The 25618-nt window shown below is 45.0% G+C and overlaps 1 long non-coding RNA gene across 1 annotated transcript; it reads left to right on the top strand.

Annotated features, from left to right (window-relative positions):
* Positions 1-11404: 11404 nt before the first annotated feature.
* Positions 11405-21666, top strand: LOC138481744 (uncharacterized). The gene is made up of 3 exons (XR_011274375.1): positions 11405-11517; positions 20993-21048; positions 21514-21666. It is a non-coding gene; the product is annotated as an uncharacterized lncRNA (long non-coding RNA).
* The last annotated feature ends 3952 nt before the right edge of the window (positions 21667-25618 follow it).

Below are 25618 nucleotides of genomic sequence, written 5' to 3'. Positions count from 1 at the left end.
CAGTTTGGAAGGTCTTGTCCATCAGAGAAGGTACTTTGTGGACAACCACACCTTGTCTCCTGTCCTCCAGAAAGGGCATTCTCTACGGTGTTTGTCAGCTCCAACCTTATTCCTTTGTCTGCTATATTTCAACCCTTGCAATGCGCTGGTCTGTGCCTCTTGGATATCTCTCAAAACCTCTTCAGCAGCTGGTGAGTTAGAAAATCAGGGTATCTCTGGTATTAGAAATCTTGGGTGGACTCCGTAAATGCAAAAAAATGGAGAAAGGCCTGTGGCGGAGTGTTTGGAATTATTGTAGGAGAACTCTGCCGTGGGAAGTAGAGAGACCCAATTGTCTTGATGCTGGGAAATGAAACATCTCAGATATTGTTCTAGAGTGGCGTTGAGACGCTCAGTTTGGCCATTAGATAGCGGATGGAAACTGGAAGTTTAGTTTAGTTTAGTTTATTATTTGTATGGGGCGCCATACCCTGTGGCATCAGGGCGCAAGCAGACAAGTAGATGCTCAACTTAGTTACAAGTACATGAAAGTGGGAAGAAGGTACAGAAATATGCTGAGCTTGGTTAGAGATATGCTCGGCTAGTTGCAGGTACATGATGGAAGCAAAAAAGTGCAATCATCAACAATGTTACTAACAATGTTACAGTAGGCATGTATGTGCAAAGGCGAGATCAAGGAACAAAGGAGCATGAAAGAAAGGGCTCTTTCTACCCCTAATCGGGTACACAAGGCTGTCCAGAATTTTGAAATGTACTGACTTCCCCAATCAGAAATTATCTTGTCAGGGAGACCATGTAATTTGAAAATGTCTCGGGCAAAGGTCTCTGCCATCTTGGGTGCGGTAGGTAATCTCGGAAGGGGGGAGAAATGTGCCAATTTGGAAACAGCATCCACCGTAACCATGATACAAGTACATGATTCGGACTCCGGAATATCCACTATAAAGTCCGTGGAGATGAGTCCCCACGGGCGAGTCGGCTTCTCCACCTGAGTGAGGAGTCCTAGAGGTTTGCCCGAGGCATACTTGGCCTTGGCACAAATTGGACAAGATTTCACGTATTCAAACACCTCGTTTCTTATGTTGGGCCAGAGAAACGACCTCAAGATGAGTTCTAAGGTGGCGTCTCCGCTTCTGTGTCCCACCATACGTGAGTCATGACACCATCTCAGGATCTTCCTGCGTAGCGGTCCTTCTGGGATATACCACTTCTTCTTATAAAACACCCATCCATCCTTTACTTGAAAGGGGGAATCGGAAAGGAAGGAGATTTGAGGCAATTCTTGTGTGACAGCAGCCTTCACCTCTTGAAGAAAAGAACCCACCATTGCCAGGATCTGGTTTCGGTGGAACAGGGCTCGGTCTTTACAGACACTATTTCAGTATGGGAGTCCGTACGAGACAAAGCGTCAGCTAGTCGATTAAGCGACCCCGGAATGTATGTGATCTGGAAGTCGTACTATGAAAACAGATAAACCCATCTTGCCTGTCTGGAGTTTGAACATTCCATCTCCTTTAAGGCCTTCAGATTCTTGTAATCTGTGCAGATGAGGAACTGGTGGCGGGCACCCATGAGGAGGTGCCGCCATTCTTCACAAGCCAATTTCATCGCCAGTAACTCCTTTTCAGGAACGGAATAATTGAGTTGGCTGGGTGAGAGAGTCTTAGATAGGTAGGCGACCAGGTGTTCTGCATCCTGAAAAGTCTGAAGTAACATGGCCCCAACAACAATGGTGGATGCGTCCGTCTCAAGAATAAACGGTAGAGTTTGATCCGGATGTTGCAGAATCAGGGCTGAGCAGAAAAGGCTTTTCAGATGACAGAAGCTCTCCTCCGCCTCAGTGGACCAGGAAAACGGGTAGGCCTCCTTCTTGAGCAATCGTGTAATGGGAAACACCACTTCTGAAAAGTTTGGAATGAATCTCCTATAATAATTCGAAAGTCCCAAGAACCGCTGCACCTCCTGAACAGAAGTAGGGGCCGACCAATCGAAAATGGCGTGTACCTTGTCTGGGTCCATGGCGATCCCTTCTTCAGAAAGTACATATCCCAAATATTGCACCGAAGGTACAGCGAATTTGCATTTTTCTGTCTTGACCAGTAGATTGTTCTTCTGCAGGCGATTCAGAACTTGCTTGACTTGTTCGATGTGATCCTCCATGTTAGATGAAAAAATCAAGATATCATCCAGATAAATGATGACTGATATCGAAAGCATGTCGGAAAACATTCTGTCCATAAATCTTTGGAATACTGCTGGTGCATTCACCAATCCAAACGGCATTATCTTATATTCAAACAAGCCCAGAAGGGTACGGAATGCTGTTTTCCATTTGTCTCCTTGGGCAATCCGTAGCAGATGGTATGCGTTTCGAAGATCAAGCTTGGTAAATACTCTAGCCCCTTGTACAGCCTCAATGATGTCAGTGATAAGGGGCATCGGATACCTATCACGAATGGTAACCTTATTTAGATCCCGGTAGTATATCCAGGGTCTAAGATCGGTGGAGTCTCTTTTCTTAATGAAAAAAAAGGGGCTCCTGCAGGGGACTTTGATGGTTGTATAAGGCCATTCTCCAAATTGGTATCTAAGTATTTCCGAAGAACCTGTTTCTCCATCTGCGTGAGAGAGAACATCCGACCAAATGGAACCAGGGCATTGGGTTCCAAGTCGATGGTACAGTCCTCTGGCCGATGAGGCGGCAATTTGGCATGAAGGCACTCTTGAAACACTTCGGAAAATCCTGAGCAAAAACTGGGTAATGCATGGACTCCCACGTGATTGTTGGAAAAAATCTTAACCGGCTGTAGATCTCCCCGACGCTTCAACCGAAAACAGTTGGTAGCGCAATACGGGGAATTGAAACTCAGCTGATTCTCGGACCAGTTTATCAATGGATTATGTTTACGGAGCCATGTGATGCCCAATATAATGGAAAAATGGGCAGCCCTGATGATGTCAAAACATAAGATTTCCTTGTGTTGGTCTATTATCAAGGAAAGTTCCTCTGTGGTATGAGTAATAGGACCAGAAGACAATGGTGTCCCATCCACTCCTTCAACCTTCTGACCTTCCTTCTGTGGTATTCGGCGGAGACCTACCTTGTCTGCCCACAGAGAGTCAACGAAATTACCCGCTGCTCCACAATCCACTAAGGCTAAGGTCTTAACTTGTCTGCTCTCTAGGTCAAGATGTACAGGAATCACCATGAGTCTGGAGTCCCCTTTAGACTTGGAAGAGGAAACTGAAAGAGAGATGTAGGGACGGTGAGAAATGTTGGTAGACACCCGGTCGTTTATCCCTACTGACGCCGAGGGTATTCGTTTCCCGATTTCTTGTTTGGCAATTCTGTGCAGTCTTTGAGAAGGTGTTGGTCTGAACCACAGTAGGCACATAATCCTTTTTCTCTTCTGCTACGTATTTCAGCAGCGGATAACGGTGCTCTGGTGGCGCCGATCTGCATTGGTTCTTCGGAAGAAGTAGCAGTAGAGCAACCAGGGAGTGAGTGTGCAGAGGGTTCTGTAGTATAACCAGGGCTTCTTTGTTTGCGACGCTCCACCCTTCTTTCCTGTAGACGATACTCTATGTGAAGAGCAGCCGCTAGCAGGTCTGAAAAAGTTGGTGAACGAGGAGACCTGGCCAGCTCATCCTTGATTTCTTCCTTCAATCCTCTCCTGAATATGGCATATTGTGCTGTCTCAGGCCATCCCGCTCCAGCTGCCAAGATTTTGAAGGAGGAGATGTAAGACAATACGTCTAGAGAGCCTTGTTTGACATCCAGTAAATCTTCGCAGGCGGTAAAGGACAGGTCTGGCCGTTCAAAAGTCTGCTTCAGTAGATTCTGAAAGCCTGGAAAATCCTGCAAAATGGTGTTTCCACTGGTCACCAATGTTGTAGCCCAGGACAGAGCGTTTCCTGTCATATTTGAAATTAGGAAACCCACCCGGGCTTAATCTGTAGCGAAGTTACGAGGCCTAAAGGTGAAATAAACCATGCATGCTTCCAGAAACTCCTTCACCTTTTTGGGAGATCCATCGAATTTCCCAGAGGATAGCGCCATGGGTGGTAATTCCGGGGGGGCAGGTTCTCTAGCTGATACCATCTTTTTAAGCAGAGCATTCTCGGTCTTTTAATTGTAACTCCCGAGACATTGCTTGAAAAGCATTCCACAGCTCTTGAACCTGATCCTCCGCAGACATCTTTGAAGCTTTTGACATTGCAATCTGTGATGTGAGGTGCAATTCAAACTCTTTCTCCCTCGCAAGCACACTCTCCTCACCTGAGCTGTCTGAGTTGTCGGTCTCTTGTAGGCGTCGTTGTGCAAGGTAGTCTCTTCCCTTCTTATGATGAATGTGCTTCTCACGGAGGGAAGCCACAGTGACTGCTTGATAAACAGCTGTCCCGTGACTCCCTTTCCGGAACCAAGCCAGAAATCAGGGAAAAACCCAAAAGGGAAAAAACCCTGGGGTGTAGTGTTGACTCTTCCAATCCGGATGATAGGATAATCGCTGATGAGAACAATGGAGCAAGGCGGATAGCAGAGTAGAAGATGTCCAAACAGTCAAAAACAAGGAGTTGCAGAGTCAGGGGAGACGGAAGCTCCTTGTTGCAGTTTGAAGATATGGCACTGGTTCCAGGAAGAGGAAAAGGGTATGCAGCAAGCACAGCTCAGAAGAGCCCAGCAGAAAGAGAGTACGGTAAGGATTCCCGAAATCAGAAGAGAGAGAGGAACGGAATAAAGTACACCGGAGTACCGCCCGGAGCGGCGGTAGGAAATTGAAGTGAGGAGTAGCGTTCCGAGGAAAGAAGCAGGAGCACAGGCGGACAGGAAAACCCTCTGGCAGATCCGAAAGGTGGATGGCAGAGGATCGGAGCGAGGAAACCCGGAAACAGGAAAGCGTCCAAAGTGGGTTGCAATGCAGCATCTACCAGGAGGCGGGGAGTTAAATACTCCCAGCGGCGTTGCGTCACGTAACTGGGGCTGGTAGCAAGAACACAGAGAAAGGACTAAAACACCCTATCTCTGTGTCTCCAGCTCCAAAACGCAGAAATATCCGCCAATTTTGGCTATGGCAAGTTGAAAGTGTTCTAAGAACTCTCACGTTGCCCTGAAATGTTCGTAGGGGGTGTCCTGAAGACTTTGTCTGTATTGTTCTCTGGCAAGTTGAATGTGTTCTAAGAACACTCGCAGTGTCCTGAAATGTTCACAAATACACAAAATGGGGGTGTCCTGAGCATGCTGTCCGTATTATTCTCTGGCAAGTTGAATGTGTTCTAAGAACACTCGCGGTGTCCTGAAATGTTCGCAAATAAACAAAATGGGGGTGTTCTGGGGACGAAGTTCATATTGTTCGTTGTCAAGTTGAAAGTGTTCTAAGAGCTCTCGCAGTGTCCTGAAATGTTCGTAAATAAACAAAATGGGGGTGTTCCTAGGACGCTGTCCGTATTGTTCGTTGTCAAGTTGAAAGTGTTCTTGGAACTCTCGCGTTGTCCTGAAATGTTCGTAGGGGGTGTCCTGAAGATGCTGTCCGTATTGTTCGCTGGCAAGTTGAAGTGTTCTAAGAACACTCATAATGTCCGCGGATATTAAAAGTTTCCATAGGCCATAGTTGATATATTTGACTCTATGGGTGTGATATGCTGTGGTGGTTGTGGCCAGGGCATAGAGTGTTGGGTGCACGGCCATTTGGCCATGCACCCAACACTCTATGCCCTGGCCACAACCACTGCAGCATATCACACTTATAGTTGCTTATAACTTTGGGTCAAAAACAAATTTATAAGGAACAAAGTTATAAGATACTATGGGTGTAATATGCTGCGATGGTTGTGGCCAGGGCATAGAGTGTATAATATACTTACTGTTTGGTTTAGTAACTGGAGTACATGTATTTCTTGTTCATTTCTGTGATAAAAAAAAATAGCATGTTAGTATTAGTATTTTGTAATGACTTATTACATTGTATAATCAACTTTTTTTTTCTTTTGACCCTATATATTTAGTAGATTACAAACCAGAGTACTGTGCAATTTGCTCAGTTTCTGTGTTTGTTGCTAAAATCATTGGGTCTGTGGGAGAAAAAAAAATCCATGTTGGATTAAAAAAAAAAAAATGTTTCCGTTATGCTACAGTTTATTTGTTTGTTTGTTGTCAGAGTTCACTTGTTGTTTCTGGATAATGCTTTATACATTGGCTTGTTGCATTTTTTGGAGCAGTAACATATTATTTATTTGTTTGGATATTGTAAAATTTTGGAGCAGTTAGATTCGAGTAGGCATATTCTAACTGTCTATTTTTTAATATATTTTAGTGGTATTGATTTATCTGTTTGGATATTTTTAAATTTTGGGACAGTTAGATACCAATTGGCGTATTCTAACTGTCTATTTTTTGATATATTTTAGTGGTACTGATTTATCTGTTTGGATATTTTTAAATGTTGGGACAACTAGATACCAATTGGTGCATGCTAACTCGCTATTTTTTGCTCTAATTTAGTGGTATTCATTTACCTGATTAGTTGTTGTCAAATCTTTGGGAAGTTAGATAGCTTTTGGAATATTATATTTAGTTATCAAATTTTGGTTTTAAGAACATTAAATAAGCGTTTGTAAGATTTGCTGGTAATCTCTGCTTTAGAGTAATGGTACTATCATTACATTCAAACCACTGCATGAAAATGACAGTTTACCAAAGTTCTCAGATTGGTAAACCAATGCGTAACCTCAACTTTGCAACAGTTTACACAGCTATTGTAAACATTTTGCAAACATAATGTCTACTTGTAGTTTACACAACATTTGAATGAGTGTACACTATGTTTGCAAACATTGTACAACAATGTAAACTATGTGCAAAACCTTGAGTTTACAATGGTTTGCTTGTTTGTAAACCATACCCAACCTATGGTTTGAAAGGTTTACAAACGTTCTGTAAACCATTAACAAAAGATTTACATAGTTTACAACAATGTTGCAAGCATAGCCTCACAGGTTTGGCAAATGGTTTCACTCATTCTCCTGTGGGGAAGTACTTTGTATGGCTCATGCCACATTGGTGACTGGCAGCAAAAGAGGAAAAACATGAATCTTGGCACTGATGAAGCCAGTCCTCTATACTAGAAGAAATTACATTATTTGCTCAGGATCACACACTTGGTTCAACAATGATGCTGGGATTTTAACCTACTCTACACATTGGGCACTTGAACAAATAAAAACCCCTTATGTACATGTTTGCTCTTAGGAAGCACTCTGTTTTCGTTTAATCCGTACATGTTTTGCAGTAGCTTGAAGTGCTCTGCATTTAATTCTTTCCAGAAAATCTTCCCCAGTGTACATATGCCCTTATCGATTTCTTTATATTTGTCTGGTTATCTAGTAGAATTGATTGCAGTATGATATTTGTGTAAAGAATGGAGGGGGGTGTCTTTGATACTATCACCGATATGGTTAGGGTAGAGGCGCAGAGGCAATGGACAAGCAACCAAGGCTGAGACTCTAGGGCAGTGATGCAGGCTGGTTCTTAAGTACAGTCAATCCCCACACCCCCACAAAGGAATGTCTACACAATAGATAACATTAGGCTTAGGTGAATAGCTACAAATAAATAAAAAACACTTTGCACTCAGAAAAACTCTACTTCAATAGTTAAAACAATAGATACAATACTAGATGGTACCATGGTTATTCCTATCTTATGCAATAGGCGTAAATTGGCATATGTCATATGTCATAAAATGCACTAAACGTATTAAGCACTGTTTAACTTCAAACCACAAATGTAGAAATGTAGGCAATTACTTTAGAACACTGGCGGAATATTCTTTACAATAAAAAGGCAATACTATGTGGAGCCCCTCCCACCCAACCTGGGCAACCAGCAATAAAAGATAAGTCATTTATTTTATTTATTGTGCATTTGTAAGGTGCTTATACATCGAGTAAATGGTATTTAAAAGCACCCACAGGGCAACAGGGAGGGAAAATGGGAATGAAAGGCAAATATAACAATGAAAGCGAGAGGTCCTACTAGCCCTTGTGAGCACTCAGAGTGTGCAAGTGCAAAGAGAGAGAGAGCTGAGAGGGCAAATGCTAGGAGTAACAAGTAGGGAAGTGCTAGGGAGTAAGTTGCAAGCTGTTAAGTGACTGGCAGAGATCATTTGGTGAGTGGTCGACTGCCAATCAATAAGTGCAGACCTGTGATAGCACAGGCCTGTAGGCGCCTAAAGCAAGTGCTGGAAGTGGGCGGAGCCTGAAAGCAATTGGGGGTTGAGGCCATGACCCAGATGGACACAAAAGGGCCCTGGTCACCAATCTCAGTGACTGTGGGATTTAGCAAAGGGGGGAGGAGGAGAGGGGGAGAGGTGAAAAGGAGTGTCTTGAGGAGCTTCTGGATTTTGAGGAGACCAGGCTCAAGATGAAGAGGAAGGGTGATGCTGATCCATAAGAGGAAGCCAGCTGAGGAAAGAGATTATCCACCAGCCCGCTGTTTGGCGAATCGCTTGACATGCAGAGAGTTGGTGCCCGAGGTACGTTCAGATCTGCAGGGAGTGTACTTAGTGAGAGAGTGGGTGCAGAGATATTAAAACACACCAGGATTCGTTATACTTTGCTTATGAATAAGAGCCCAGTCCTTAAATGTTCAATAATTGTCTGTTCTTGCTTCTACAAGTCCCACCACCACAAAGCACCTGGGAAGCAGCAGGAGGGTCAGGCCCAAGACAAATCCAGGACCCTTGTGTTACCCCTGCATGAGGAAGTCCCTTTTCCTAATCCTAATACCTTGGGTCTGTTGGAAGGCGAAGTAGTAGAGTCTCTCAGCTTTACTCGACGATACCCTTCGAGGATGGTCCCCCTCTAGAAGAAAAAGTCACTGGGTCATCGATGTTGTCAAGAAGGGGAAGGGAACTAAGTAGTGCTGGAATGGCAGCAGTGATGGTTCGTCGTGGTGGTCTCCTTGGTGGGGTTGCTACGCTAACTGTTGCCTGAGTGTGATTGAGTGGGGGCGACTGAGTGACTGGACATGATTTAGTGACAGTGTGCCTGAGCGAGCATGGCTGACTATATGTTTAAAACAGTGATTTAGTGTAAAAGATTGTTATTATTACAGAAGCTATCAACCTCAGGCTGTCCATTCCCTCCGGCATTGCAGTATCCAGCAGCATTCCTTTCACCTTGTTGCCGTTCTACTCCGGTTTCGACTACACTCGCATCTTGCTAACAAAGAGAGTTTATTAGCTTTTTGTACATGGATATTTAGTGTTTATGCTCCTCACTGACTGCCTATCTTTGTTTTTCCATGTAGAGGCCAATAAATATCTCCTATGATGAGTTGCTCTTTTGTTTTATCTAAGATTTTTCACAGAATAAAACCACAGTGAGGGATTGATGGTTGGAACATATCGCCATTATAATGTACGCAACCCACAGGCGCTTCAGATGGGGTTTCCCATCTTTAGTCAAGGGAGCACCAAACATCATTTTGAAATGGCCTCCCATAAGCCCCCATGCATCTTAAGCTGGTCAGCTTTCTGCCCAATCACGTATACAGGGAAGCGTTTGCATGGCCCCCCAGGCTTTCGGCTATATGTGCCCTGGGGTTTAAGTGAGAGAATAATTAGGTCAACTGCCTTTGTCTAAACTACCTGATTGTCCCTTGAAGACACATTTCAAGGGGACCCCTTGATTTCCCATTCCACATCAAAACCATATCAGACATTACATCAATATCACAACAACATTTTATCCTCATCAAAACCACACCCACATCACAACCATCACAACCACCATATTCTTCATTACTCCTAGTCTTGTTCTTTCTTGTCACAGTACTTATAACCCACTGCGTACTGCTCAGTGGAGGTGTCTGGTTCTATATGATTATGAAGTATGGAACTACAGGTTTATGGGTGTGCAGAATAATGTATGTGATGACCGATAGAGGAGGAACAACAAAAAAGATTGAAGAAGGGTACTGTTAAAGGAGGTGGGGCCTCAATGAGTAAGTACTGCGACGAGGAAGAACATGACTAGGAGTAATGAGTAATGAGGATTATGAGAAAGCAAATGACGGTTAGAAAGAAGCCCCCACAGAGTGAACCACCAGTGAAGGCAAGTGGCAGTGCGTAGCACCATCACACAGCATGTGCCTATCAGACTGAGGGGGTGGTAAGATAGCTCAGCAGGTTGAGCACTCGCTGCTGTGATCTGAGTGTGACAGGTTCGAATCATGGCAAGGCCAACTCAGCCTTTCATCCTTTCGAGGTCGATAAAGGAGTACCAATTTCGGTAGGGTGATATTGTATGTAAATATGTGCTCTGTGTAGCGCTTTGGATTAAGGAGCTATATAAATAACACATCATTATCATTATCAGTCTCCATGTCATTCAGTGTTCAACTTGCACTGCAGGAATACAAATGTATTGCCCAGGCTGCTGCTACAGAGCAGTGGCAAATGTTGCCTACCAGTTCTGATTGCCTTCTGTGAAGTTAGGTAATGGTGTTAACTTACCATTCAGAATTATACATTTTTAACATCTGAACATATTTCCATGTGCTCTCTGGTGGGTTGTGTATTTTAGAATGCTTCAATGGTGCCAACAATATATGTTTTGTATTTTGCTGTGATGTAATTGTTATGCAAATTATTATTTATGAAACTTTAAATCTACATCTTTTTGGTCACAGAATGTTGGCAAGTATGCAACAACACTGCTAAACTGTTCACATTCTCAATTGTGTTAGGCACGGTGTGATTCTGACTCTAACTGAATTCAGTCCTCTTTCTCGATCCATGATTTATGTAGCAACCTTCACTCAGGAATCAGTTCTCTTTCTGTGTCCATGCTGCATATACTTTCCGTGCAGGGCGCCAAAACATTATGAACTGCGAGTGCAAGGGGACCACAACAATCAACCTTGAACATTCCATCTGAAGACTTTGAGAAACAAATGGATGTTTCATCTTCATGCGCGACAGCGATGACACAAGGTAAAGGTCAGCCTTGCGCACTCTGTTATGGCTTCTTAAATGCCTTTCTCCATGGGTTTCTCTCTTGAACGAGGGACGCATTCCCCTGGGTGCAGTCTTTCAAGCCTTTTTTCTCAAGGGGCCGTCTTCCTTCTTTCACAGCGGCGCAGGGAATTTCAACTCCCTCCAAGTCGCTGTATACAGCTTGACTAGTTATTTGGAACATTCCAACTGGAGCAATTAAGAAACACATGAATGTGTCATATACACGCACTGCGGCTATGACACAAGGTAAAGATCTAGCCTCTCGCGCTTTGCTCAGCCTCCTTGAATGCTTTCTGTGTTGTTTTTCCTGCAAGGAATAATGCTTTTCCCCCAAGAGCAGTTTCAACTTTTTGGCTCAAACAAGCCGTGTTTCTTTTTTTCTTCACAGCAACGTGAGAAACTTGAGCTTACTTTGAGTTGCACTGATTCATTGCACACAGCCTAATGGGAAATCTTGCCATAACATAATTACAACTACACATGGCAACAAAGACAACAGGTAAGGTTTTTTTTTCTCCAAGCCTGCCCTGTCTGTTTTTCTATGCCCTCTCTTTTCGAATTAAAAGATTTATGCACCTTTAGAGGTGAGATGCAATCAAGCCGATAGTGGTTTGGTTTGATTTTTTTTTCAGTTAAAGGATAGTTCCGGGACTTTTTTTTTATTGTCCCTACGGTTCGGCCATGTGTTTTTAAGCATAACTCGGTAGATCGTAGAAAACTTTCCTATGGACCTTACCCGACTTTTCGTCCATTAACGCACTCGAAATCAGCCGCCATTTTCTGATAATCCTATCACTTGCCGCATCGCCCTGGCTCACCTGCTTTTGCGGCACTAAATCAAATCCCCCGCCCCTGAGCCTGACATCAGCAGATGCGTACCGCCCATTTCCCAACGCCAAAGCACGTTTCGTGTCAACAATCGCTGCGCCTCAGCTAATGAAGTGTCGCCATGGAAATGGCAGGACGCCTCTTTCCTCTATAAGTATAAACACACCGTTTCACAACACACAGCAGCAGATTTTCGATTCCATTACTCTCTCTGTGTTACTTTGAGTATTCTGTGACTCGTTTCTGTGCTCTGGTCAGCTACCTTCGCCGCTTCTAGGCCTTGTGAACACCTGTACCATCTCTGTAAATTATTTTACTTTCTTTACCACACAATGGCTACAATGATGCCGTATATGTACGAGCCCGAGTACACCGAGGAAGAACTACTGGAAAGGCAAGCACGCGAAAACGATGGGGATTCGGACGGCAGTTGGGAGGACCAGTCAACGGATGAAGAGCCTGGACCATGTCGCATGGACCGCGTCTCCACCTGGTGCACGTGCAATCGGTGCGAGCTAATGCCAACTGAGGAGGAGAACTGCTGCTGCCGTGAAAATTCCGGGTGCTTGGCCTACATTTCGGAAGGCGAGCCAAGTCCGCAATGCATCACCGAGCTGCCAGAGTTCAGGGAAGCCTGCCTCTCACGGACCGTGTTGAGGATGATGATGGTGCTTATGCACGAACTTCGCGGCACTGTTCGTCCGCGTAATCCGAGTAACGAGTAAGTATACTCTGGTTTTGATGTCAGTGATGCCACTACTATGTCATGGTCGTCTCCCACATATAAAATTACATCTACATATCATTCGAATGCATGTAAATTGGTTCCATATTGTGCATTTTCTAGATATAATTTTTTTCAAAGCAGAATGATAAGAAAGTTTTGTCATTTTAATACAGTTTGCATCTTTCATTTTCACAGGTTGTACAGGCTGGTGGCCTATCGTTGCTTCACTTGGTGGCTTCACGGGAGGCTCGGACACCGCGTTCGGAGAGTAATACCTGCCTGTGCGGTACTTGCCATTAGACAACATTTCCCCAGCGACAGTGGACAATACCGCGGATTTTCCCTGGATGTGCTGCAACCGGAACTTTACAATGTGTAATGTTTATTATTTATGTTCAATTTAAATTAAGATCTAAAATAAAACCCAACATATATTTTAACAATGGTTGTTTTCATTTTTTAAATGAATCTAGTGTGTCTCCATTGAATAGTCTTCCTGTGCCTTGTCTTGTCACACCACATGTCTCCGGCCAGCATCCTCCCTCACGCTGGCCGCCCACCTTCAATCCACATAACCTTTGAACCCATATGCAGCAGACATACATATGTTATTTTGCGGGTTGGCATCAAGCCTCCCGGCCTTGCCTCCTCCCCCAAAAATACTTACCACACCACTTTGTTCAAGCGTTGGCAATAAAAGCACGTTGGATTTTATTGATACAGAACATGGTTATAGGTAAATAATCAATATGGTTGATCATAATAAATCATCCTTTTGGGCACCGGGTACAGAGATGACCCCCTATGGCCCGTGCCGCCTTGCCACCACAGGCCAGCCTGCTGCTGACTAACTGCCTAGGCATCCTGGGTCTCCAGGATGAACTGCACCCATATATTCTCCTGGGAGGCTGAGGTATTTATAAACTCACCCCCCTGCCTTCCATGTACTAGATCCTTCAGCCTGCCTCTTACATGCAGTTAGATGGCCTCTCCTTGGTGAGGCCCTGCGGCAAACGAGTCTTGTCTGCACGACCAGCGCCCTAATCCACACCCCCCCGCCCTATCAAAGGCAGTTCGCACCGGGGTACTTGCGCTGCCAAGTGGAGCTGTCAGGGAGCGATAAAGGCCAAGAGGTGCCAAAGACCATGTACACTTCAAAGTGGTCTATAGAGCATGGGTTGTTGTTCCCATGTCTACCTCCAGACCCCGTGTCTCCTGCCAAGCATCCCCCCTCACGCTGGACGGCCCCCTGCAATCCACATAAGTGTGTCTCCATTCATGAGTCTTCCTGTGTCTTGTCTGCACGACCACCGCCCCAATCCACCCCCCGCCCTATCAAAGGCAGTTCGCACCGGGGTACTTGCGCTGCCAAGTGGAGCTGTCAGGGAGCGATAAAGGCCAAGAGGTGCCAAAGACCATGTACACTTCAAAGTGGTCTATAGAGCATGGGTTGTTGTTCCCATGTCTACCTCCAGACCCCGTGTCTCCTGCCAAGCATCCCCCCTCACGCTGGACGGCCCCCTGCAATCCACATAAGTGTGTCTCCATTCACGAGTCTTCCTGTGTCTTGTCTGCACGACCACCGCCCCGATCCACCCCCCGCCCTATCAAAGGCAGTTCGCACCGGGGTACTTGCGCTGCCAAGTGGAGCTGTCAGGGAGCGATAAAGGCCAAGAGGTGCCAAAGACCATGTACACTTCAAAGTGGTCTATAGAGCATGGGTTGTTGTTCCCATGTCTACCTCCAGACCCCGTGTCTCCTGCCAAGCATCCCCCCTCACGCTGGACGGCCCCCTGCAAACCGCATAATGCCACGACATATACACGTCATTCATTCACAAACACACCCCTGTTTCTAATTCTTTATAACCCACTTCATATTTCTAATGAGCACTTCTTTGCGCTTTGCTAGTCAACCCGTGAAGGTGCTGGTTATCTGCTCTTCGTCTCTGTGAACTTCCGTGACCACTTCGAGGAAACTCCTCAGTTTGCAACCTGTGAACTGCTCCCTGTTGTACGACAAGAAAGTACTCTGATCCCTGCATCTAACTGTTTGTTCGTCAAGGTAAGGCCATGTACCATAATCATTTTGCGTCCAATTTCTTTTCGTTCAAGACAGTACATGCAAGGAACTAGTCACATGTTCTGAGTTTACATTGGTATTCATAGAGAATTGTTGATCTTTACTTTTCAGAACTTTCCACAATGTCTGCCTGTTCCATTGGCGGTTGCCCTTCGAAGACCCATAATAAATCTGAAGGTACTATAATGCATGTTTTCCCTAAGACAATAGATCAGATAAGAGAATGGGTCCGATATTGCGGATATCCACCGTCTGAGCTTGAAAGTAGAGTCCTAGAAGTCTTTGCGGACAAGAGGGGTGATCGATACCGCATCTGCAGCAGGCACTTTAGCTCAGACATGTACTCCACATCATTGCTAATAAAGAAGAACACACCGCAAGCGAGGCGAAAATTGCTCTCAACCGCTATTCCCACTCTATTCGTCCACATCCCTCCACTGGTGAGTCAAGTTTACGTATTTATCTCTCGGCCTTGCGGTAGTGTGTAGCATTAGCTAACAATAATTTCCCCATTTATGTATCCACTCAATATGAAGGCGGAAGATTCTCCATCCGTGTCGTTATTGCAGTCATCAGCCACTTCAAGCGCCTATCGGGTAATCTTACTTGGCTATTCTGCCACTGACTTGTTTTAGGCATGTAAATCAATAGTTTTAATTTATCGTGTAATTATTTTACCTAATGGTACACCCTGGTACTCCTCCTCAGCTAGTCTTTCTTTTTAGTTATAATTATTGTTATCCAAAATAATGCAAGTACTGTCTTTCAGGGAGATGCTGAGGAGTCCAACGTATTGACGACTACCGTTGATGTCACTCAGATGCTCGGGGTACGTTTCCGGACAGTTCCATCGATGGAGATCATCAGATCTTGCATTCTTGTAGCGTGATTGTTACACACAATGTTTCTTTCGTTTTTAGCCATTGATATGTCCTTCTGTCGTCGCCCTCCTATGTGTCTTCTTTTTTCAATATTGTGTTCATTACTAATGAAAGTCCTATGTTTCAGGGAGTCGATGGAGCATTAGTCCAAGAAGAAGGGAGAGCATGCAGTTACGGGTCGGCGCAACAGCTTGCAGAAGTGTGCACCGCAGTTACATCGTCCCTTGATGTTCTTATGCATTTTGAGGTATGGATACTGACAGTTCGATCAAGCGAAATCATATGACGTGATTACATCCGCTATACTTCCTTCTTTATTAACGCAAGTACTATGTTTCAGGGAGATGACGGAGCTTCTTCTACAAGAACATCACCCCTAGTAGTTGATGCAGATCTCTGGGTGGTGACACTTCCAACGATCGAGCAAATAGAATCATATTTAGATATCCATTATTTATTTTAGACAACTGATCATTTGTGCAGGTCTATTTAGATGAGCCGTTGACGCCTGCACAAAGTTTCTGTTCTTTTTATCAAAATAGAAAACCATACTAATGCAATTACTGTGTTTCAGGGAGTTACTGAAGCATCATCTTCAATAATATCATCAATGGAAGTCTATGAGGAGCCCGAGGTATGGATCTTGACAGTTCCATCTAACTAGATCAACTATGCGTGAATAATTGTCGTTTGAATGTTCTACACAAAGCGTTCATTCGTGTTTTGCTATTGAGATGTACGTGGGTATTGGTCCCCAAGTACATTTTGTGTTTTCGATATTATTATACATACTAATGAAAGTTCTATGTTTCAGGGAGTCGATGGACCGTCAGTGCGTGATGGATGTGCTTATCATGAAAATATAGTCGTTGCAGCGCAAGAGGAAGTGGAGACATGCACACACGAGTCGGAGCAACAGCGTCCTGATGTTGAAGTTCGAGGCAAGAAAGTTTCAAAGAAAAGAAAGCAAAAGAAGGTTAGTGTCCTGGTCACTATATTATGTTGTTTTTCACTGTTAATAGTTCAATACTGTAAGTTGTGTTTAAACTGAACATCCCTTTTCCAATCTGTCCTCTAGTTGCGAGTGGGTGTACGAACTAGATCTACACAGACAGTGAAGCGAACGAGAGATGTTGCTTGTCAAACCTTTTGGCAGGGACTTGAGACTGGAGATGCATCGTGCCAATGGGAAGAATATGAAGTGATTGACAACGGAGCTATACCACCACCAGCCATTGATAGTGAATGTCCTCCTGGTAGTTCGGATGCAGTCGGAGATCAATTTACAGAATCCACACCCGCAAAAACTAAGACCGCGAGAAAGTTGAAGAAATTGTTTTATTCACCCATCGCCGGAGAAGGAACAGATGTTGCAATGGAAGAGAATGAAGTGGACGACAATGAAACACCATCAATATCACTGAACATAGCGGAAGACGATATCAGAGATTCTACCTTTCATGTGAGTGACATGTCCTCAACGTTACAGGCCGAACCAGCTGGGATGCAGAGTGACAGTATAAGGAAAGAGGCCAAATTCATTGTATTCGATAGTTGTTTGATTGATATTATTATTCGGATGAAATGTGGGCATTCGGTTGGTGGGGAAGTATGTGGGGAGCCATTGATTAATGTGACTCGTGCAATTCGAGGCACTAACTTTAAAATACATGCCACCTGTACAAAATATCATCCTTTCTCATGGTCTGCACAACCCATGCTGGGGCAACTGCCAGCAGGCAATCTACTTTGTGCAGCGGCTGCACTTTTTAGTGGTTCAAGTTTTAAAAAGTTAGAGTCTTTCTTTCAGTTTGTGGGAATCCATTTCATTGCGAAAACTCAGTTCTACAAATACCAAACAGATTATCTATTTCCAGCCATTAGCGAAGCTTGGAGAATGGAAAAAATGTCTATTGATAGTACATTCGCGGGCAAACGGTTCAGGCTAGCCGGTGATGGACAGTGCGACAGCCCAGGATTTTCAGCCAAGTACTGCACCTACCACTTTCAGGACATGGAAAGTAAGAAAATTGTGAGTTCGGTGGTCGTGCAGGTGTCACAAAGTACATCCTCAGTGGCCATGGAGAAAGTTGGCTTTGTAGCATCATTGCAAGAACTACAATCGCGGGGAATGGTGATCGACCTGATAGCCACCGACAGACACGTTTCAATTGCCAAGACAATGAGAGAAGAGTACAAAAACATAAATCACCAATTTGACGTTTGGCATCTTGCAAAAACAATCAATAAAAAAATGTCGGCTGCAGGTAAAAAAAAGATATGCAAGGTATTTCACAGTGGTCCAAGTCAATCAGCAACCATCTTTGGTGGAGCTCAAAAACATGTGGAGGGTCGTTGGAAATTCTACTGGAAAAATGGCGGTCAGTAATGCTACACTGTACCAACGTTCACCGCTGGAACACAAACCAACATTTTCACAATTGTGAACATGGCCATTTGTCCACAGAGGAGGCACGGAAGAAGAAGTGGTTGATTCCTTCATCACCCACTCACAAAGCCATTGAAAAGATTGTATTTGATAAAACTATAACAAAAGCTTTGACGGGACTCAAGGAATTCTGCCACACAGGAGATTTGGAGGTGTTCCACAATATGTGCCTAAAGTACAGGCCAAAACGATTGCATTTTGGCATGGAGGGCATGATAAATCGGACTCTTCTAGCGGTCTTGGCACATAACCATAATGTTGGCCGTCAACAAAGTAGGACGACCGGAACTTTAGGGACGCTTCGCTACAATAAGGCCTTCACTAAAAGAAGTAAACAATGGGTGATCAAACCAGTGTTTGAGGATATGCAATATGAGTTTATTGAGAGACTTATTGTTGACGTCCTAGATAGGCACATAAATGGAGTTGTGAACGAACCTGTGCAGGGGACAACTGCATTGCCACCCAACATTGCCTCTGTTCCATGTCCACCTAAAGAAGAGCTCATTGAGAAATACACATCACGGTTTAAATGATTGTAATTTGATTGTCTGTTCTCTCGAGTCTCCTCATGTCGCAGGCCCATTGAATATGTGTATCTATGTAATGTGTAAATAAAAGTGATTGCTCAGTGTACATGCAATGTGTCTATCCAACCTTGTTCATTTGCGCATTAAATTAAACCAAACAGTAATATAAATCATTTTTCAAAAAATATAGAATGTCTCCGTATTTATGGTTCTCTGGGGCTGCAAAGCATGCAGACAAAATGCAAAGATGGAGTGTAAATTTCAAGTCCTGTGTGATGGCCTTACACTGAATGTAGCTAACTAGGAATGTGTGCTCGTTCAAAGTGAAGGTCAGCTGCTTTGATTTTTTCTCGGGTGCCGGAATGGCCCACGACTCAGTATAAGGTTCTATTGTTATTTGACCTTGACAGGCCGGGACCATCCCGAAAGAATTCTTTTTGGGGGTGTGGGGCAATAACGTCAGAAATGATAATGAATATAATTTCAGAAACGAAAGCCATTTAATGTTCGTTCATTAGAAGAAATAACATCGGCATAGAAGGAGTGGTATTTCAGGGCTGCCCTACGCACAGACACAATGGAAAATGCAAATATAATGTAAGTAACTCTTTAGATGAGTTTATACCGCAATTTAATTACTATACAGTAGCTTTAAAGACGGGTTAAGTTGTACTTGTTCGTTCTATGTGGCATATTGTTTTGTACCGCGCACTATCTTAAGGAGAACCATCTCCTTTTACGGAAGCACCTCAAAACCTTCCTCTTTGCTTCTGCTTTCTCTCTCCCTCTCCCCTGCTACAACTGGTTCACTGTCTGCGACCTCGGTCCTGGGCCCTTCCACTCTCCACCTGCACTGCCTCCCTGTCAACCCCTGCACTGGGGGACTGTCTCAGTATCCTACAGCCCCCCCTTGACTTATATTACCCAGTTGCACTGTCCTAGCTATGAAATAATTTCCCGACCTAATATATAAAATGAAAAATTTTAATAAAGATCTCATGGTGAGACTAATTTCATTTTTTATGTTTTTCAAACAGGTACATCATCCATTATTGCATGTGTCACGAGTACCAGACACTGGTGGATGGTTTTTTTAACCGCCAGTTGCTTCTCCGCGTGAACAACGTTACCACCCTGACCATTTTATGGGACGATCGCCAAGTACAAGTATGCCCTTACGCGGTACTAACGGCTAGATGCAACATACAGACCGTTGTGGTGGCCTAGTGCCTCGTTGTTGGAACAGCCATGCGATTATCAGTGCGACCGAAGAGCTTATTTTATCGTAAACCAACACCCTGTGTACTGCACACGAACATCGCTTGCCTCAAGGCGAACTATTTTGGATCGAGAGCAAAGAAAAATGCAAATCGCAGAATATTCTCTAAACATTTGATGTCCAATAAATGTACTTTGCCAAATGTACAATCTTGCCGTTTGCTTTTAAACCACAGTTTCATATTCCGAATTGTGGCGCTGTATTGTGAGATGATCTAAGACCCTGTGTACAGCAAAGAAACATCGCGTGCCTCAAAACGAACTTTTTGGAACGTGAGCAAATAAAAATGCAAATCGCTGAATATTCTCTAAACATTTGATGTCGAATAAATGTACTTTGCCAAATGTACAATCTTGCCGTTTGCTTTTAAACCACAGTTTCATATTCCGAATTGTGGCGCTGTATTGTGAGATGATCTAAGACCCTGTGTACAGCAAAGGAACATCGCGTGCCTCAAAACGAACTTTTTGGAACGTGAGCAAATAAAAATGAAAATCGCTGAATATTCTCAAAACATTTGATGTCAAATAAATGTACTTTACCAAATTTACAATCTTGAAGTTTAATTTAAAAGTACAGTTTCATATTCCCAATTGTGGCGCGCTGTGTTGTGTGAGCTCATCTATGTTGATTTCCGGGTTCTGTGTGGAGTCGCGTAGAAGACGCCTGGGCGCTTTTGCCTACGCAGCTCAGTCACGTCACGGATAGAGGCGGGGAATATGAATGTTTTGATAAAGTCTGTTTCAGGGGCGGGGGATTTGATTTAGTGCCGCAAAAGCAGGTGAGCCAGGGCGATGCGGCAAGTGATAGGATTATCAGAAAATGGCGGCTGATTTCGAGTGCGTTAATGGACGAAAAGTCGGGTAAGGTCCATAGGAAAGTTTTCTACGATCTACCGAGTTATGCTTAAAAACACATGGCCGAACCGTAGGGACAATAAAAAAAAAGTCCCGGAACTATCCTTTAAGAGACAGGTTTTGATTGACTGACAGCGCTTTCTGATCCAGCACTTAGCAAATAGAATCACGGTGCAGAGTGGTGCCGGGTTCGACCGCAGGATTCCATTTTTGCTGTTAGTCTGCTTAATTAACAGCGTAAAAATTAAAAACAGGTACATTTTGAATGCACAGTATTTGTTGTTCGAGTGTCTGCAAATGGTTAACTATGTACACTAATGTGAAAAATCTTTTTGCCATAGTGTCATCTGTCAAGGATTTCTAACAGCAATCCAGCACTTACAGCAGCTGTTTTCAGGTAAACCTATTGCCTCATATGGCATGGGTGGCCACCACCAATGCATGGGTGCTTTCCTTCCCCTGCACCCTTCATTTCTCGCCTTGGGTGATTATCAGTGACTTTTAGATTGAGCTATCACGCATCCACCTATTCTCAATCTTTTAGGGTGGTTTATCTATCTTACAGCCAACATTTCTACTGGCTGGTTGTTCTCTCCTTCTCTCTTTTCTCCCCTGGCTTGCTCTCTTCTTGGGGCGGACCGCTTGAGCTGGGGTTCTGTGGGCACAGAGCAGTGGATCATTTTAATTTGTTAAACTGTTCATTTAGCAATCCTAGGGTTGAAGTGATTGTTCTCTTCTTTCCTTTTCCTCCTCTTTCTTTCCTCCTTTTTTGAAATCATTAAGCTTGCAATGGGTGCACAGTTGCCCGTCATGCTTCTGTCTGTGGACGAATAATTCTAATCTTGTGAATTTTCCATCACAGCACAAATTAGCCACTTTCACCACTTTCCATCCACTTCGTCCTGAGGAGGCTGGTCCGCAAATCACATTGAGGACCTTTGGTTAAGCCAAAAACTCGAGTCGACGAAGACCCTGGATACATATATATCTCTAAGAAGTAGAGATTTTGCAACAATACAAGTAATGGTTATATAACCTGTACATAGTAAAATTAAAACTGTCATCCACAATCGCTACCGCGGGTGGCGGCTCCTTCCACGTTGGAGGCTGCAACCCGGCAGGTAGGGCAGTGCAGTCCCTTCTTTGTGTCTGGTCAAGGGTCATTGGCCTATCGTAGCACTGCCGGAAGTTATCTGCCCCTCAAGCCTGGCAGTCGCTGCGCTTCAACCCTTTGCTGGCCCTTGCTCCAGCCGCTCTGGTTCTTGCGCTCTCCCAGCTGTGTCCTCTGCTCGCCTCGGCGTGCAGCGGGTTATTTCTGGCGGCTCGTTCCTTTTCCTTGGGAACGTGCTTCCTCTCCTTCTCTGTCGGCCGGTTCGTTTTTCTGGTGGCGGCCCTCCCTCTTCCAGTCTCTCCCTCGCCGACCTCTCGGCACTTTCACGCTTCCTCCTCCTTGTCTCGGTCGCAGCTCCGGCGGCGGGCGTTTTTCTCCTCTTTGCCGCTTTTTTCTCTCGTGGTTCTCCAGTTTTTCCCTTTCTTCTTTCTGTTGTATTCTCTCCTGTAGGTCCTCTCTTTTTCTACCGCGCCTGTGTTTCCCTAGGGCCGGTTGCTCAGTGGCTTCCTTCTCACCTCGGCTGGTGGATCCCATTTTTCTAGGGATCCTCTCCTCTCCTGCTCCCTTTCATCAGAGTTTTGTCGTATTGGACTTATTTCCTGTGTTCAACCCTGTGGATCTCGTCTCTGCTTCCAGTCCTACTGCTACATTTGGATCTTCACCTACTTCATTGCCAGAAGTCTCCTAAGGGTTTTTTTCCCACGTGTGGGGTTTTTCCCTTTTGTCCGGCCTGTTCCCGGAAAAGGGGCCCCAGGACGGCTGTCTATTCAGCAGTCACTGTGGCTTCTCACCGAGACAGGCAAATGCTACCTAAAAAAGAACGGGACTACCTGAGCCGGTGGAATCTACGTAACTCAGGTCACTCTGAAGACTCAGGTGAGGAGAGTGTGGAGGGACGGGAAGATGAAGGGGTTCGACAGCTTAAGCAGTCACAGATTGAAACGCCCAGAAAGACCAAGATGTCAGCCGAAGAACAAGTTCAGGAGTTATGGAAGGCTTTCTAAGCCATGTCACTGGAATTACAGGGGGTCAAGACTGAGAATGCCCTTCTCAAACAGATGGTAGCGGTCAGGGAACCATCACATCCCCCAGAATTGCTCCCTATGGCTCTTTCTTCAGGAAAATTTGATGGCTCACCTAAGAAGGTAAAGGAATTCTTGGAGGCCTGTAATGTTTACTTCACCTTCAGACCGCACACCTTCTCCACGGACCAAGCCAGAGTGGGGTTTCTTATCTCCAATATGACGGGGAATGCTTTGGTCTGGGCTACTCCGCTAGTGACAAACAGTAATGCCATCCTACAGGACTTCTCTGGGTTCCAGAACCTACTGAAACAGACCATCGAGCGACCCAAACTATCTTTTACTGCATGTGAGGACTTGCTGGATGTATGACAGGGTGCTCTAGATGTGCTATCATACATCTCCTCCTTTAAGACTCTGGCAGCAGGGGCGGGATGGCCCGAACAAGCTCAGTATGCTGTATTCCGGAGAGGGTTGAGAGATGAGATCAAGGATGAGCTAGCCAGATCTCCACGCTCTCCCACATTTCCAGATTTACTTGCTGCCGCTCTCCACATCGAGTTCCGTCTCCAAGAGAGAAGGGCAGAACGCCGGAAGCAAAGAGGATCAGGTAATCCCGTGGACCCTCCTTCACACTCCCCCTCTGGACGTTTCTCTTCTACTCAGGCCGAAGAACCGATGCAAATCCGAGCCACAAGGGCACCCTTGTCATCTGCTGAGAGGCGGCGAAGAAGAGAAAAAGGTTTGTGCCCCTATTGTGGTTCCGACCAACATGTTCTAAAGGACTGCTCTGAGGTACCAGAAAGGAAGGCGGGAAATGATTACCCTCAGCGTCAATAGGGACTGGTAGCCGGGGGTACTCAGATCTTCTTCAGCGTCCCTACGTCACACTTTCGGTGTCGGCTTCAGAATCCCAAGAGGATTCTAGACTGATGGTACTATCCGTTACCTTGAACCTCAAAGGGGTACCGGCGGAAACGTTAGCCTTATTGGATTGCGGCGCGGCAGGGAACTTTGTGGACATTCTGTGGGCCGACAAGATGGGTCTCACTCGGATAGTCCGGAAGGTGGGTCAGAAAGTGGAAGGAGTCGACGGTACACCTTTGTCGTCCGGACTAATCACTCATACTACCGAACAACTCTCCTTGGTCATCAACCAACACACAGAGGTCCTGCAATTCGACATTATTAGAGCCGCGCATTTCCCCATAATCCTAGACATTCCTTGGCTGCGTAGGCATAACCTGTATATCAACTGGACGGAAAATCGACTGAGTTTTTGTTCCACATACTGTTCGGTCAACTGTCTTCCTCCCGATACCAGGGAAGATCAACAGTCTGTTAGGGTTCTCTCCAAGGATCATGTGGGTATTCACGCTCTTCCAAATTTTTGTGCAAAATTCTCCGGGGTCTTCCAAGAGAATCTCCACGCTCGGCTACCTCCTCATCGGCCAGAAGACTGCTCAATCGATCTCAAACCTAATGCATTGGTTCCATTTGGGCGCATGTTCTCTCTTTCTCAGGCCGAAAAGAAGGTATTAAGGGGCTATCTGGATACCAACTTGGAGAATGGTCTTATTCGACCTTCGAAGTCACCTGCTGGCGCCTCCCTGTTCTTCATCAAGAAGAAAGACACGACTGATCTCAGACCCTGTATCGATTACCGGGGCCTTAATAAGGTTACAATTCGTGATCGGTATCCTATGCCACTCATAACTGACATTATTGAGGCGGTACAAGGGGCTCGAATCTTCACCAAATTGGATCTCAGGAACGCATATCATCTGCTTCGCATCACCGAGGGGGACGAACGTAAGACAGCTTTTCGCACCCCATACGGTCTTTTTGAGTATAGAGTGATGCCTTTTGGCTTGGTGAACGCACCGGCTGCATTCCAGAGATTCATGGATAGGTTATTTTCAGATCTGCTGTCGGTCTCGGTCATAATATACCTCGACGACATCCTGATTTTCTCCCCTAACATGAAGGAACATATCCAACACGTCACGTCTTCAGGAAAATCAGTTGCTAGTCAAGGGCGAGAAGTGCAAGTTTGCGGTATCCTCGGTTCACTACCTCGGATTCATTCTTTCCGAAGAAGGGGTGGCCATGTACCAAACCAAGGTGGATGCTATTCTTGATTGGCCAGCCCCTACTTCGGTTCAGGAAGTCCAAAGATTCTTGGGATTAGCAAATTACTACCGTAGATTCATCTCGAATTTTTCGGAGGTTGTATACCCGATTACGCGCCTACTCAAGAAGGAGGCGGTTCAGTTTTTTTGGTCGGACGAGGCCGAGAAGAGTTTCGGTTATCTCAAGAGTTTGTTCTGTACTGCTCCCATTCTTCAGCATCCTGATCAATCACGGCCATTTATTTTGGAGACCGACACATCAGCTGTCGCAGTAGGAGCGGTTCTGCACCAGACCATCCAAGGTGTGGAACACCCTATGGCACACATGTCAAAAACTCTTTCTCCCAGCCAGCTCAACTATTCTGTACTGGAGAAAGAACTACTGGCCATGGAACTTGCCTGTGAAGAGTGGCGCCATCTCCTACTAGGAGCCAGACATCCGTTTCTGATTAGGACAGACCATAAGAACCTCAAGGTACTACGAGAGTTGGAGTGTTCAAATTCCAGACAGGCCAGGTGGGCCCATCTTTCTGCACAGTTTGAATTCCAAGTCTCGTATATCCCGGGATCACAGAATAGTCTGGCGGATGCCTTGTCGCGTAAAGACTCCACCAAGGAACACATGGCAATCAAGAAGGAGTCCATGTTCAACCGCAATCAAATCCTGGCTTTTGTTGGTTCTTTCCTTAAAGAGGTGAAGAC

Source organism: Ambystoma mexicanum, chromosome 5p (assembly GCF_040938575.1).
Source record: "Ambystoma mexicanum isolate Mex_15411 chromosome 5p, UKY_AmexF1_1, whole genome shotgun sequence".
Lineage (NCBI taxonomy): Eukaryota > Metazoa > Chordata > Amphibia > Caudata > Ambystomatidae > Ambystoma > Ambystoma mexicanum.
The sequence above is the reverse complement of the archived record's forward strand: the minus strand, read 5'-3'. Positions and strand labels throughout refer to the sequence as shown.